Source organism: Nelusetta ayraudi, unplaced genomic scaffold (assembly GCF_046127955.1).
Source record: "Nelusetta ayraudi isolate G7.1 ecotype Tasmania unplaced genomic scaffold, CSIRO-AGI_Nayr_v1 ptg000011l, whole genome shotgun sequence".
Taxonomy (NCBI): domain Eukaryota; kingdom Metazoa; phylum Chordata; class Actinopteri; order Tetraodontiformes; family Monacanthidae; genus Nelusetta; species Nelusetta ayraudi.
In genome coordinates this window covers 10,734,565-10,746,595 of record NW_027466061.1, presented here as the reverse complement: position 1 = coordinate 10,746,595, position 12,031 = coordinate 10,734,565, and positions in this window count along the sequence as shown.

Below are 12,031 nucleotides of genomic sequence, written 5' to 3'. Positions count from 1 at the left end.
CTGCTGTACTGTTGTCATGGCTACAGTACTGCTTACATCCCATATGCATCATCAAGCAAGGTCTCAAAAGCAGCCTCCCATAAAGCTGGAAATGTTTAATTAAAAATGCTAAAAATGAACGATCTTTGAGTAACCCGAAACCTCAAAGCTGTCTCACCATGAGTCTGTTCAGTTGGTGTTATCATAATAATCATTTACTGAAGGACTTTTTTCAAGAGACTTTTTTTTTAACAGCCTATGCACACCATTCTCACCTATGAAATTCATCCTCTTATCCATCTTTCACCGCTGCCTGTCCTGCACTCACGGTCACAGGGTTTCCTGCAGTCTACTCCAGCTGTCTCAGGATGAAGGTGGGGTTGTAACCTTGGTCAAGTTGCCAGTTCATTCTGTGCACTTCCAGCACAGCCAGACAGACAGATAGACAACCATCCACGCTCACACCTAGAATTTCATTGCCAGTTAATTCGACAGGCATGTTTTTTTGTGAGGGAATTGGATCCCAGGATGGAACCCGTGATGACGCAGGGAGAAACAGGCAACCTCCACGCAGAAGGGCCCTGGGTCGGGATCGCACCCGTGACCTTCTAATTGTGAGGCAAGGCTGCGTGCCGGCCGCTACACCGGCAGCCAGCAGATTGTATAGAGAAAATCTCCTTTGTTTGCGAAAAGTATTTGCTGTGTGCCTAAGTGTTGCACAAGCTTAGAAAACTCACGTTCTCCCACTCATCTGGGGGACCAGGCACAACAGTTGCGCCTGGTCTGTTTCACATATATCAAACTTCTCATGCCGTCGTCAGCGGGACCCATCGTAGGAATGAAAAACAACGCAGAGTGGAGAGGGCTTTTCTTCTTTTTTTTTGATCAGCCAATCCCGGCACGGCGCCGTGGCTGTGGACCCTCCTCCCCCGCGGTTGTGAACTCAGCTGACCCCGTGCGAGGGCCCGTGACACAGACAAATATGAGTGCGCCTGTTCCACAACATGACCCAGGCGCATGGTTGCCTGACAGGGATCAAAGGCCACGACAGTCTCAGAAAATGTGTTAAGCCATCCCGGGACACGTGTTAGTCGGGGGGAGGGTGAACCAGGCATCTGGCAGTTCAGCAGCAGCGTGCACTTGAAGTTTTGACGGCTGCGGAATATATTGGTGTTTTCTTTTCTTTTAAAGATACTGAAAGTCACTGAAACGCAAAAAGAAACAACCCTTACTCAATAGTTTTAGTGCAAATGATGCACGACTGTGCACAACCAGCTGCGACGACGCTGGAAATGATGAAACTTGAACTTTTGACTGTTGCCGTTCTGTCCGATCAGGAAGGGATGGGTTCCGCACGTGTGTTGCAGTCTTTGTAGAATAACTCTTGAAAATCAACTGAGCCTGCTTTGGGGGGAAGAAAAAGAAGAAGTGCCTCATCCCGCAGAGATAAGTAAGTTCAGTCCAGGTGCCCTGAGAAGAGAGCAGCACTTGAGGCCGTGTTGGTTCTTGGAGTTCAGATCAGCAGTGGTGATAGTGCCGGGCTGGATGCCACAAAGTTGAAATGTTCTTTGGCTTTTAGGATTTATTTTCTTAATTCAGTGTTTTTTTTTTGTTTTTTTTTTAATGCACCAGTAGCACTAGTAGAAGCATTTCTTTTTTTGACTAGTGTTTCATAATGCCGCCTGAGCAGGAAGCTCATTAGAAAATTCTGGGAGGCTGTAAACAGATGGATAATTGTTTTTGTTTTGTTTTCCTGGAGAGCTGTAGAGCTTTTTTTTTTATTTTATTATTATTCACAGAGTGACGCTCCTTCAGGCAAAAACAACTGAGCTGTGAAAGTGGGTCAAAGCAGCACATTTGAATACAATGAAAATGTGAAACAACGTGTTTGAGCGTAATCAGTCATCTGGTCAGCTGTTGTCTGAGCCCGGATGCCAACACCCGGCAGTGGGGCTGGCTTCAGAGGAGGGCACACGTCACTTCACATGCTGACATCAAGGGTGACAAGATTCCAATGTGATGTTGTCTCATGGTCAGCCTCCATCCTTTTTTTCTCATCTGACCATGGATAAGTAAATACGGTCCAGGTGAGGAAAACCTTTTGTCTCAGTGCGCTGATTACACAGCAGCGGTTTGTCCCCGACTCAACTGAGGTCTCATTGGCTGCTTGGTGGCACCTTGCCCCTCCCACTCTCACTCCATTCTCTCTCACGGTGAAGAAGTTGAACACAAACTGAAAAATATTTTCTTAAAAAAACGTCAGCCTTCAATCCTACTAAAATGAATAAATCAAGGACAGTCTGTCAGTGTCTGATTTGTGCATGTGTAAAAAAAGAGTTTCATAGATGGAATTTTTTAAACAGATGTGTTATTTTTAGGAATATTCCCACTGGTGTTTTAATTCAAAGTTAATGGCAATGTGCCAGCATATCATTGAAACACAAAACAGCAGCATGGTGTAATGTTTGTATTTCTGATTGCCAGTTCACTTCCTGCTTCTCGCTTTGGTGAAAGATACTTTAAAGTAACAACAATCTCATTGTGCAGAAAAGCCAAAGTGTCCAAAGTGCTCCATTACTTGGATGATAGTCGCTGCTCTCAGGTCATTTAAGGACAATGAATCATTTGCCAGTGGTCCATCACTGAAATAAGTGCACAGAAGGACAACATGAATGGCGGCTTTGTTGTCGCCAAAAAGCCAAGAATGCATCATCCCAGTCATATGTGCCTGAACTGATTGCTCTCTGCAGAGGGAGGATGTCATCTGTGAAGAAGACGGCGCCGCACAGTGACACGTCTCTGTCCAAGACCATGTGCACAGCACTCGGCTCATGTGCACTTTACAGATGGTGTTAATGAAAAATGGATGACCTGGACCGGATTTGTTCAACCTCGTGAATATAGCCGCAGTCAAATGATTTTTGCCCCCATCTGGTGTTTCTCCATTCTTCATTTGTTCACAAGGCCACTGTGTGTGGACCCTGCTGCGTGAAGCTGACGAGCATGTGTTGAAATGGAAAAACAAAAACAAAAAAAAAAACCCAAAGAAAAACGGGACCAAAACAGCTGCAGGGCTGCAAGTGTTTAGCATGTAGCCTTGCTTTATCTACATGGTCAGTGTGGAAATAAAGGTGCAGAGTCAATATGAACTCCTGTCGCAACACCCTCTGCCTCCAGCGCCATGTTATCGGCAGGGAAAAGTACCAGAGAACATTGTGTCTCCATTGAAGATTCCCCTGTTGTTTTATGGCAAAGCCAGGGATAAGGGGAAGGAGGAGGGGCCGCTCATGAACAAACAGTGTGTGTGTGTGTGTGTGTGTGTGTGTGTGTGTGTGTGTGTGTGTGTGTGTGTGTGTGAGTGAGTGTGTGTGTGTGTGAGTGAGTGAGTAAGAGAGTGTGTGTTGTGTGTGCCGATGCAACGCAGGACATCTCTTCACTAGTTTGACTTTACAACTCGGGGAACCAACAACACAGCTGGGAAGATTTGGATGGGAACAAGATGAATGAGGGCAGAAAACACAACTCAGAGCTTCACACAGACAGTTACAGAGAAACACACCACGACCGTTGTACAAATGAATGAATGAAAGCTGTGAATAGTTTTTTTTTTTTTTTTTTCATGTAAATCTTTGTTGGCATCTCGTTCTGCTGTGAGGTGTGCTGCAGTCTGCCCCTGAAAGGTCTGAACTGTGTTCCATTAAAGGTTCTGGCACGTCTACAGAAACATATACATAGGTATACAGAATATGTAATATATAATATTGGCATAGGTATACAGAAGTTTATATGTGCATGGATGTTTCTGGTTTGGGCCACAACTAATGTTTTACCCAATTTTACATCTTAATTTTTCACCCCATATTGCAGTGAAGTGGCCTTAAATGATTAATTATCCATAAAACCTCAATAACTGCCCAGTAAACAGCATATTTACCCCTCTGTTTACAGCCTCCTTCTGTTTGCTTCTCGCTAATGCTTTCTTGGACCTTGCCACAGGAGTAAGTTTAGAAAAACCCCAACCCAAAAAAAACAGCCGGTCTCAGAGGGTGTCACAGTGATGTCACTGACCTCACGAGAGGCGCTATGCCTGACATCACAATGGACCTGTAAATGTTCTTGAACTGAGGCGTGTTATTTCTCGTAATTTCTGAAAATGTGAACTTTTCTCTTTTCTGAGGAGTTTCTTAACAAAATTCCACTAGTTTTCACAGAATGAAGGGCCGTGTATCTTCCTTCAGTAGTGCTTTTATTGCCTTTTACTGATAGGAATTAACCACAGCCACTCTTCCTGGTTTAACTTTGCTCAAATGTTTTTTCTCTTTGAAGACATTTGTGAATATTTAAACACAAACACACCCACATCTATATGGACATTTTTATAATATTATCATATTTAAGTTGGACGATGTTGACATAGTTATGATAATAAAAAAAAAAGATGAGCTTATAAATGAAGATGATACAGCGTTGCGTTTCTGCATGAAAAAACAAACAACTCATTCATCCGGGAAATGAGTTGCTGGAACCAGTACTTCTCAGGTTAGGAGGCAAAGCACACTGTGTGCCCGGTGCTAATGCTATTAGCCGTGGTCTGGCAGTCAGCTGCAGCCACTGAGTTAATTGGCCGTAGACAGCCAATCGGCAGTGACGAGTTCAGACGCAACGTGTGAATTGCGTAACAGTTTTGACCTCCCGAGAGGTTCCCCTGAGGGGAAAAAAAGCATTTCATGGCAGATTTACAGTTTATACAACACACATTTTAAGGGCTCTGTGTGTTCTTATGTAGTGGAACCAAGGTGTTGATGCAAATTCTTTGGAAATTATTCAAAAGACTTTGAGAAAAAGAAAACATATGAGCTGATATTTTGTGTTTTTGTTTAGTTCTGTTTGGTTTCTCTTGTCATATTTTATCTAGTGTAGGGCAGTGAAACGGTTTTCAAATGTCCTGTTCTGTATGACCTAACAGTCTGATTTGTTGAAATGATTGACTTCCACTCACAGAAAGAGGTGAGCTGTGCAAAGAAAGTTGGGGAAAATTGGAAGTATCTGGTATTTAGGAGGGTGAAGCCGCCTGTGGTGTTATGACTGATATTCATAGGAGGCTGATGAGTCGAGCAAAAAAAAACCCTCTAAAAAGTAGTGATAGCCGTTTGATTTCCCGCTCTGTGATGCTTTCAGTCGCTCATCCGTCTTCCTGTTGTCCCTGCCCGCCCGCGAGTAACCAGACGGAGAACATTACGCGCTGGTTCACGTGACTGGTGCCCGCAGCATCCCTGTGATGGCTGCCGCCGGGTGTCTCTCGGTGATGACCTCAGCGCCGTGCTAATGCATCACGTACGGCTGTTTCTGAGCCACGTCCATCTCTCTGTTGGACTCGGCTGCTGTGTGCACGTGTTCTTCAGGTGGTTGAAAATCAACATTTTTAACCTACCGCTCCGGCACTTTTTTAAAATGTTGACAGTTTATTTTATTTTATAGTTTTTGTTTTAAGTCTCCTAAATTTGCAGTGCTGCCCTCTTCCCCTGCCTGGAAAGAATGCTTGGAATATGAGTTGTGTGGTCTGGAGGCCTTTGAGGTTGCTCCAGCTACTTTTGATTTACTGCCGGCTGTAGAGGGGAACATCTGCGCCTGAGAAACCAGGCGAGGGAATGAGCACAAAGGCCTGTGCTATTTAAAAAGCAGGTTAATATATAACCATGTTAATGGTGGACAGGTGAGTGTTTTCTTTTACATAACAAAGTGACGCTCAGAAAACAGGATCCAGGCCGCCAGCAGACGAGCACGCCTTGCTGATCGTTTGGCTGCGGCGTGTTTGTCGGCCCTGACATTTGAAATGCTCCATATGTGTTATTTTTGTTTCAGGAATGTTGCAGCAACACGACAAAAAAACGGGGGAAAAAAGTGGAGAGATCGTTCCAGCCCGCTACTTTTTTTTTTGAGGCATCCATACTGCACGCCCACGTGGGTGTCTGATGTTTCAGCGCTGGGATGCTATGCATACCTACCACGAGTCCTGTTTTCAAATTCCGTCTTGTTGTAAAGAGAGTGAGTGCAGTGAAACAGAGCAGATCCACACACAGGCCTCTGTCTGACACTGAAAGATGAAGATTGTCCTGCTGTATTAGGAAATGTTCCACTGTATTTACCATATCTTCTGCTGGTTAAAACATGATGTAGTGTCTCAAGATGAAGTCATATTTTAACGCTTTGCTTGATCCACTAGTAACTAATACAATTGTGGAGATCAGTTCTTTGTGATACCCCAACGTCTCGTTTTGTCCCTCTTCAAACATTAAAAAGGTCCAATAAAGCATCCAATTTAGCAGAAGGCTGGAAACAGAAGGCTAGATAGGCTGTTTTCTGTTCTATTTTGGGATCATTAATTTCGAGAGGCTGCTCCACTGCTGTCTGGAGTGTTAAAAAACAAAAAAAAGTATTTGCAGTGCATTTTATTGCAACGGGTCAAAAACCACTTAGTTATTGTTGTGATTTATTGCTTTGCACTTGACTAAACAGTTTCAAGCAAGGTTGCATTCTTGGCCCAAAATACCAATAGGAATCTGACAAGGATGAGGCCACAGGATACAAAGAGATAAATCAGAGGAACTGACTTGAGAACTTTTAAACCTCGACGTGGCGGAACTCAAGCCAAGGAAGGAGAACTGTTGCTATTATCGTCTAATTTACAATCCATTTCATATAATCATTTTAATTTGAAGATAAAATCTGCATTTAAAATCTATTGGATTCAGTGGGTTCCTCCCCCCCCCCACGTATGCGGTTCAATCAATTCCCCTATTATGAAATCTCCATTCACACATGGCAGCTTCGCGGCACAGGAGCATGTGAACAAATTTATATCTATTTATGTTGCGACCGTCTATTTCAGTCACAACCGCTCCACTTGTTGCTTTCCTGTCAGTGTTCGTTCTCCCTATGGAGCTGCCACAACAGGCTATTTCATGCCTCGGCAACACTCCCCACTCTGTTTCTGAATGAAATCCTGTCTGTCTGCCAACGTTGCCACTGTGCGACCCTGATGCTGCACCGCTGGATGTGCTTCGAAGACAAACCGCATGAAGGAGAAGATTATGTGCTGGCCGCACTGGTTAATCTACAGCAACATCTTTGACCAAAGTGTCAAAGGGTGGACTTGTATCTTAGAGGAGAGGAGGGGAAAGTTTGCCTCTTCCAGGCGTATAGATGAGCTCTTTACGACTCTTGCAGTCAGGGCAGAATCATGTGACCGCAGCCTCATCGTAAACACGTTTTTTCTCCCCCTTCTTCTTCTCCTCCTCCTCAGACAGGGTTCGGAGGATAGAATTCCAGGTCACATCTTTGGTTTCACAAGACTCGCCTAGGCTGAACCGCAAGTGTAACTCGATCCCGAGGTAAACAACTGCTTGACACGGGAGTGAGAACGAGGCGTGAAAAGAGGCGGCACCGCGGACGAGACCCGTCTTCAGGGGTTATTTGGATGACGGCAGGAGCTGCCCGACTCTACACGGCATGCATTCGACACTGGCAGGTGACACGCTAGCCTGCCGGTGCATCACGTGACCCGGGTCGCTCTGCTCCAAGATTGGCCCGACACCACCAGCTCGAGCCGCTCTGACGAAGCCCGCAGATGTTGTTTTTTAGAGGCCTCCTCGGGTAGAAGCGGCGAACCACATGGCAGGATTACGCAACTTCTTCTCTTCAGGCGGGATGAACACACAAGCAGTTCGTCACACGGCATGTAGCACCGTGCACAGTGCTACAGTACCACTCAGTGGTTCTGAATCACTACTGTTGTGTGCTGTTTGTCTTTCGCACAAATAGGACTGGATGCTTTTTTTCAATTAAAGATAAAATATTTACGATTTCCATGCCTCAAGTCTGGGATTATACCAGACATGAAGGGAATGTAGAGACACACATGTACTGGATCTGTTGGTCACTTAAATGAAGAGTTATGTCCAATTTACTTGGCAGTATTTAGTTTATCAACACAAATCTGTCGACCTCGCACACATGATGATAGCCCGTATTTTAGGTGTTTTGCTTGTTCTGCCTCTGAATCAGTGAAAAGTGGTGACTACATGATGCCTCTCCCAGGTCAGTGACCACACCCCCTGCTAGGTATTGGTACCTCCTTCTGAGACCGTTGTGTTTTTGTTGCAAGGAAAACATGGAGGATCTAGGGAAGGATCAGTTTTAGCAGGACGGGGGGAAGCAAGATAAAGACCAGGTTCTGAAACAGATCTAAAGAATGCAACTTGTGTACATTTCTAGTAAGAGAAAAATCCATTTACATACAAGGAAAATTGTTTTCCCATCTGCATCCTGTCTCAATGTGCACCAGTCGTGTTCATGCACATGGAAAATTCGACAGATGAAGCAAAATCACAAACACACAATTGGGTTCTTGGATGTGGAGAGAGAAAAGAAACATCACAAGGTTCTTGTTATCCATGACCAATAAGATTATCTGTTTGACTTGAAGCTGACCCTCCCCTGCCTGGTGACAGTCTGAGTGTCAGGGAGCTGGGTCACATGACATGACCTTGATGCCCGGAGGCTCAAAAAAATGAGGTAGACTGGAACTGGTGGATGTGGAACTGGAACATCAATGTTAAGTCATTAAACATCGGAATCCACCTCGGCCCCAACCTCAGCTTCGACCACCATATCTCCCAACTTGCCCGCTACGCCTTCTTTCACCTGAAAAACATTGCCAGACTTCGTCCCTTCCTCACTCCCTCTGCTGCTGAAACCCTCACACACGCCTTCATTACCGCCCGACTGGACTACTGCAACAGCCTTTTCTACGGCCTCCCATCCTCCACCCTCAACAAACTTCAATACATCCAGAACTCCGCCGCCAGACTTCTCACCGGTTCCCGCCCCTATGACCACATCACCCCCATCCTCCACCAACTCCATTGGCTTCCTGTTGTCCACCGTATCCAATTCAAGATCCTCCTCCTCACCTTCAAGTCACTCCACAACCTGGCCCCTCCCTACTTGTCTGACCTCATTGTCCGTCACACCCCAAACCGTCCCCTTCGTTCAGCTGACGCAAACCTCCTCTCACCCCTTGCCATAACCAAGCACCGAACCCTGGGGGACCGGGCCTTCAGTGTCTCCGCCCCCACCCTCTGGAACTCCCTCCCCAAACACATCCGCAACTGCACGGAGCTCAACAAATTCAAGTCTGCCCTCAAAAGCCACCTCTTCAGACTTGCCTACCCTACCTGAACCCTCCTACCCACCACACCTCCCAGCCCATATTTGCCCTCTCAACCCTGTCTGTTTTTTAACTGATTTTATTCTTGTGTTACATCTATTTTAATCGTTTATTTATGTATTATCTTGATCTCTCACATTGTTTTATATTGTTATTTTACCTGTAAAGCGACTTTGAGCACCTGTTAAAGCGCTTTATAAATACAAAACATTATTATTATTATTATTATTACAAATCCCAGAATTCTCTGCTGGTATTTTGGCATGTCAATCAGGACAGGACGTTCTTTGAAGGATATTATTATGACTTAATTGGTTTATTGTTGTTATTTTATTTTCACACTTTTTATTAGTCCGTGGAAAAAGGTTATGGTTGAAATTTAAATCAGAAGGTTGCAAATAAAAAAGAAGAGGCATCCAATTTTATTTACATTTTATTTAATTTGATGAATTTTGTTTTTTTTAATTGAAACTCGATTTTGCATGTGTGCAATATGAAGTCATTTTTTTATATAGGATTAAGCTTTGCTTGTTTCAATTTTTTTTCCTTTTAATATGCTTATATGAATTTTGTAATTGAAAAAGGGGCAGGACATGATAAGCTTTGCTTCCTCCTGTCCCTCCTCGACCATTCTTGTTTTTTGTTGTTGTTTGCTTTTTATTGTAGCGATCTGTATTTTATGTCATTGTATCGTTGTAGGATCGAGAAAAATAAATAAACCCAAACTGAAACTGAAGAAAAATCTTGTTTGGGTCCATATAAAAAGGTTCACTGTTGTATCTGGATTTATTTCAATAAATTTCAATGTTGGCCCTGTTGACCTCTGCACCACAAGCTCCAGCCTGTGGCTGCCTCTTGTCTGGAGGAGGAGGACAGAAGAGTTGGTGAAGCAGTTCCTCACAACTGGTGGGACACGTTGGCTAAGTTTCCCCGACCTTTGACGGCAGACCGATCGGTTGGGGGAACGTGCTGAATGGTCTGCAGTGACATTGACCTTTGACCTCTGGCAAGTATGTCTTTATCTTTCCACACCAAGCCTGGGGGTTTTCGGCCAAAAAAAGTTGTGAAGCATGTCACGTGCGCCTTTTTATCTGCATTCCACATGTCTGTCACATGGAGCGCCCCTAGCAGCAGGGGGCGGGGCATCGGCTGGGAGATGTTTTTGTTGGGGGGGCTAAATGGACGTTTTTATCCTCAAAACACACCCAAGTCAAAAAAAAAAAAAGAGCAGAAATTGTGGGTTTGTCTGCTTTTTAATCTTCTGATCTGGACCTTGAATCTAAAATAATAAATCATAATCATATGGTAAAAATGAACAATAATAATAATAATAATAATAATAATAATAATATGCAATGGCCATATATACTTGTGTCCGATGCACTTTTTATTGAGTCTGGTTAACTGGGAGCAGCTCCCTGCAGTAGCTCCCCTTCACACACTTGTGATGTAGCATTGTGTCACTGATGGAGCTGCTCAGCGAAGTGTGAGTGTGGTGGAGGGGATGGGAGATGCTGTTCCTCATGTTGTTCCCGCCTTCCTCCCCTCCCCCACCACCTCCACAGTTTCCCAGTACAGTACCGGGCAAAGTTGGACTTCCTGATCAGTTTCTCAAGCCTCCTCCTACCAGCTGTTGCAAGGCTGCTCCCCTATCAGACTATACCATAACCATAGAACATGACTGGTGTCACCTCAGTGTTGAAGAAAGTCTTCAGGGGTGTATAAAATCCAAACGTGGACAATGTGTTTTATCTGACCATAAGAAATATCTGTTTTGAGTTCAAAAAGTGACTCTGCACTATCGTCAGGCGACTGATTTCCGATCAAACACGTGTGAACAGAAGTTTAATCTCATGCCAGACAGCACAGCTGTCCTGGCTGGATCCAGTTCTTTTCTTGAAACAATTCATATCACACGAGTTGATAAAAAAACAAAAAAAAAACATTGAAGAGAAGTCTCAACTATATTTATGTCATAAAATTATTTGGGCTAAAAAAAAAGTGAATTGATTCACTCACCTATTCTTTATTAATTAAGCAAAAAAATACAAAATTGTGAGTATTTTATTATAGTACTCTGTTAGTGGATGTCAATTGAAAACTTTTTTGATCCAAGCAGCCTTGGGCGGCACACACAGTCATTTTATCCCTTAAATCTAGCCAAACTCCAGTCCAAAGTGTTTCCACTCATCTTGGTCTATCATGACTAGTTAGCTTTAACTTTAGTATTGTCAAAAGCAAGAAACAGGTCTAGTTTAGGCAGACGAAATGCTGAAAGTGACGTCAGATGCTTGTATCAAATCTTAATGGATTATATCTCATTAAGAAGAAGAAGAAGAAGAAGAAGAAGAAGAAGAAGAAGAAGAAGAACAACAACAACAACAACAACAACAACAACAACAACAACAACAACACTGAAGGCTCTTATTATCTTTTAGTTTAGTTGAACACAGCTGCCTGTGAAGGAGCTGCCTCTGCTGCCTCCTGCACCAATGGGATCGCCTTAAGATGTTGCTACTGGCTAAATGGGCAGAAAATGACCGTTCACTCACTCGCCTAGCAAGTTTCTTTGGAATAGGTTCTCCCTACTGGCCCTCTAAAGGATTTATAAGTGGAATAAATGCAGCAGATTGAGGAAACATTGAATGTGATGAGTAAACTACTGGTTGATATCAGCAAATCTAGTTAGGAAGGAAAATGCATTGATTGAGACTGATGCCGCCTCACAGCAAGAAGGTTGTGGGTTCGATTCCGGGCCTGGGACCTTTCTGTGTGGAGTTTGCCTGTTCTCCCTGTGTCTGCGTGGGTTCTCTCCGGGTTCTC